Source organism: Henckelia pumila, chromosome 1, assembly GCF_033568475.1.
Source record: "Henckelia pumila isolate YLH828 chromosome 1, ASM3356847v2, whole genome shotgun sequence".
Classification (NCBI taxonomy): Eukaryota; Viridiplantae; Streptophyta; class Magnoliopsida; order Lamiales; family Gesneriaceae; genus Henckelia; species Henckelia pumila.
In genome coordinates, this window is record NC_133120.1 from 45422663 (window position 1) to 45427736 (window position 5074).

Consider the following 5074-nt stretch of genomic DNA (forward strand, 5'->3'; position numbering starts at 1 on the left):
ACTGATTATTGTCTGTTTCCTTTTCAGTATTTCATTACTATGAATTCGCGTAATCCACTACTCTCAATTCTCGATCAAAACAAGTTGACTGGAGCTAACTATACGGAATGGTTCCGTAAGTTAAAAATCATTCTAAATTCGGAGAAGGCTTTCTACGTGTTAGAGAAGCGTCCTCCAAAGGAAGCCCCGGCTAACACTAGTCCGGAAGAGTTGAAAAAGCTTGACGATTGGTGGGACCATGATGTCAAGGCAAAGAGTTATATGCTAGCATCAATGTCTGATGAACTCCAGAGGCGATTTGAGGATGCGGTGAATGCTGCTGACATTCACAGCGCACTCAAGGAACAATTTGGAGCTTAGTCAATGGCCGAGAAATTTGCGACTGTCAAAGAGCTCATGACATGCCGCATGCGAGATGGGACTTCGGTCCGTGAGCATGGGGTACACATGATTGGGCTAATTGAAAAGTTGGTAAAACTCGAACTGACATTAGAGCATGAACTCAATGCGGACTTGTTGCTTCTTTCACTTCCTTCGTCGTTTGACGGCTTTGTGATGAACTTCAATATGAACAAGATAGAGGCCATCCTTGAAGAGATGGTCAATATGCTTGTGACTTATGAAGCCACGCTAAAGAAGGATAAACCGGTACTCTTGGATGGCTCCTCTTCTAACTCTAAGAAAGGACCAAGTGGAAAGGGTAAGAAACGTTCTGCCCCGCCCAAGAAGATTGTACCAAATAAGAATGGAAAGGCTAAGGCTTCAATTGGAATAAAAGATGAAAACGTTTTCCATTACTGCAAGAAACCCGGTCATTGGAAACGTAACTGCAAGGAATACCTCGAATAGTTGCGAACTGCAAAGGGTATGTTTTACATTGAAATAAATGTTTCGCTTAATACTTCTTCTTGGGTATTGGATACCGGATGTGGATCTCACATTTGCAATGATTTGCAGGTGATGACAAGAATTCGTAAGCTAAGGATGGGTGAGACCCAGCTAAGGCTCGGGAATGGTTCTAGAGTCGAAGCCAAAGCTATAGGAGACATTTATTTAGTTTTGCAGAACAATTTTAAGTTATTTTTGAGAGATGTTTTATATGTTCCGGATTTGGTCAAAAACATTATATCTATTTCTATGCTTGATAGAGATGGTTTTTCTTGCAATTTTGTAAATGGGATTTGCAATATTTACAAGAATGAATGTTTGATTGGAAATGGACAACTTGAAAACGATCTATATAGCTTAAAATTAAAAGACGTTCCAATTAATTATGTTGATAAACCGGTAACAACAATTAAAAGGAAGGACGATAGTCAAAACCCGGCAAACCTTTGGCATGCTAGGCTAGGTCATATTTCCTCAAGGAGGATGAACAAGCTAGTGGGAGAGGGCATGTTTGATATGTCTGATATTAACTCTCTACCTACTTGTGAGTCCTGCCTAAAAGAAAAAATGACTAAATCTCCTTTCAAAGGGAAACCTGAGCGTAGTCAAAATCTGTTGGATTTGATCCATACAGATGTTTGCGGTCCATTTAGGATTGGTTTTAAATGTGGCAACACCTACTTCATTACCTTTACTGATGATCATTCTAGGTATGAGTATTTATATTTAATGAAATATAAGTCTGAAGCATTTGAAAGGTTCAAAGAATTCAAGGCTGAAGTAGGAAACAAACTAGGTAAAAGTATTAAGGCACTTCGATCGGATCGAGGTGGAGAATACTTAAGTACCGAGTTTTTGGACTATCTAAAAGAGAATAGGATTCTCTCTCAGTGGACTCCTCCTATGACACCTCAGCTTAATGGTGTTTCGGAGCGTCGCAATCGAACTTTGTTGGACATGGTTCGATCCATGATGAGCTTCACTGAGCTCCCACCTTCGTTTTGGGGCTACGCGCTTGAAACGGCGCTATTGTTGTTAAACAACGTCCACACTAAAGCAGTAAATAAAACACCATACGAGTTATGGAATGGCAAAGCTCCTAAGTATTCGTACTTGAGGATTTGGGGATGTCCTGCTTACGTGAAGCATACAGTGGGAGATAAGTTGGATAGTCGATCCTCCTTATGTTATTTTGTGGGGTATCCGAAGAATTCAATCGGATATTATTTCTATCATCCTAATGAAACAAAAATGTTTGTTTCAAGGAATGCCACCTTCTTGGAGAAGGAGTTCTTATTGGATAAGAAAGGCAAGATGCTGGAACTCGAAGAAATTCGAGAAGAACCCGAGATACAAAATAGCAATCCTACACCTCAAGAATCATCACAAGACTCGCCTACTACTAGGATATCCGAGAGGACTTCTAGGCCTCCTATTAGATATGGTCTTCTTCTTGAAGGGGATCAAAGTGAACCCGACATTGGATGTGATCCAAGAAACTTCAAGGAAGCAATTTCTGATGCGGATTCAAATTTATGGCTTGAAGCTATGCAATCGGAAATAGGTTCGATGCATTCTAACCAAGTTTTGTCTTTAGTAGATCCTCCCGATGGAATTGTTCCAATTGGGTGCAAATGGATCTACAAGAGAAAGCTTGGGCCTGATGGAAAGGTATTGACCTACAAGTCACGATTGGTGGCAAAAGGTTATACTCAAAGACAAGGAGTTGACTATGATGAAACCTTTTCACCAGTCGCAATGTTCAAGTCCATAAGAATCCTTATTGCCATAGCAGCATGGTATGACTATGAGATATGGCAAATGGATGTAAAGACTGCATTTCTTAATGGAAACATTAAGGAAGAGATCTATATGACACAGCCTGAGGGATACACATCCATGGAAAGCGAGCATAAGGTATGCAAGCTTCAGAGATCAATCTATGGTCTCAAACAAGCATCAAGAAGTTGGAACCAGAAATTTGATGAAACAATAAAGGATTTTGGTTTCATCAAAAACCCGGAGGAACCATGCGTGTACAAGAAAGTAGTTAAGGATGCGGTAACATTCTTAGTACTTTATGTTGATGACATTCTACTCATGGGGAATGACGTAGGGATGTTGCAGTCAACAAAGATATGGTTATCAAGTAGATTCTCGATGAAGGATTTGGGTGAGGCCTCCTATATTCTTGGGATACAGATCTATAGAGATAGATCTAAGAGAATGATAGGACTTACTCAATCAACCTACATCGAAACCATATTGAAAAGGTTTTCAATGGATGGGTCCAAGAGAGGACATCTACCTATGTGTCATGGAGTTTTTTTATCCAAGTCTATGTGTCCCAAGACTGAAGAAGAGATAGAGAAGATGACACACATACCATATGCGTCAGCCATTGGTAGTATCATGTATGGGATGATATCTACCAGACCGGATGTGGCCTATGCTCTGAGCGTCACGAGCAGATATCAATCCAATCTCGGTCAAATGCATTGGAAAGCCGTGAAGGATATTCTTAATGAAAGAGTGGGTGCCCGGTGAGCCAACTTGTGGCTAAGGGCTTTTATGACTCTATGTATAAAACAATCTTTTGTTTAATATAATTTACACTTTTATAATGGCATTTACTTTATCTTTTATCATATTATTATGTTGTGACATACTATAAGATGTTTAGATGAAGACCTTGAGTATACTATAGTGTATGTAAGATGTGGTGGCACATGGGGATGGCTATCATGAAACACATCTTATAGTCACTGTATATTCTAAACAGTTCCTAGTCGATTGAGCCGTCCGTTAATAAGGATAAGGATCGCTCGAGATTGAGACTAGCAATTGCGATGCCGAGTACCACGTTTCATTGGTATGGAACATAGATATGTTCAAAGCATGCAAATGGATATTCATACGATGAATGATCGAACTACCCTATCCGGACTTTCCAAGTGGTTATCATTTATCGAGTGGATAAAGTCCGCGGTTTTGGTTGTACACCATTAGTCCTTACTACTTGAAACATCATTGAGACTCTATATGCTAGTACTGTGCTTTGACTCGTTTACCGACTCTATTGGGGTCATCAGTTGTCGGGATTGGGTACAGTTACGACACATATAGGAGTCGATGTTTTGTTGTCAAGGATTCACCACATACTTGCTAGTGTGGATATCCTATGCAATCTGAGGAGATATTAGTGTGACGAATCTCTGGCCAGAGTACATGATGTGTTTTAAGAAATGGTTTCTTAGTAGCACATGCGATGTCACTATTTGATCTTCAAGATGCATTGCATAGTTATCGAATCTCGAACGACTCTCGATTTACCAATGGTTGTTGATTCGATCGGGATATATGGATGAAGGGACCGTACTGTACGCTAACCAAAATTTATTGGTTCTTGCAGGCACTATCAGTGATACCTAGGGAATCATGGGGCGATGTTTCTAGGCGCTCTTACCATGATTCGATGGGCAAGTCGGAAATTGTTGTTCCGAGTCACAAGGAGTTGTGAGCCCACGGCTAGCTGTATCCCTGAAACATTGAGGGTCACACAAGTAATGGATTTTTAATCCCCGTTGAGATAATTAAATTTAAAGAGTTAAATTTAGTGAATAAAGAAGTGGGACTTCTTATTTAAGATTAGAGGGAGTAAGATTTCCTAAAATGACATAATGATGGACATTTTTGGAAATCACTGAATTCGGATTCAGAAAATTTATCTTGACTTTAAAAGATGCAGAAATGGTTTCTGTGCACATTGGTGAAATTGGTTTATCAATCTGAGTCACGATGAATTTTATATTAATTTCTGAACATGCGGGTTTTGCTTGTCAGGCTTGAACTTATGACTAATGGGTCCTAAGCTGTTAGCAGCCCACATTATAAATAAGTTATTGCAGTACAAAAATTACACAACAGAGGTCACAAAATTTTTCGAAAACCCTAGTTTTTCTTATAGTGGCCGCCGCCCCCTCCCTCTCTATTCTAAAAATTCCAGCCTGTGAATTTTGAATTTGCAGTCTGGTTTAACGGATCAAATTCGTTAATTCTCTTCATAGAAACTTCTGATAGATTTTCTAGTGCAATCTATCAGAGGGATTAAACTTCTGTTCGTGGACCTGATTGAAGAATTGTTCGTCCATCAGTTCCTGGGATATACAACAAGAGCAGAGTAATC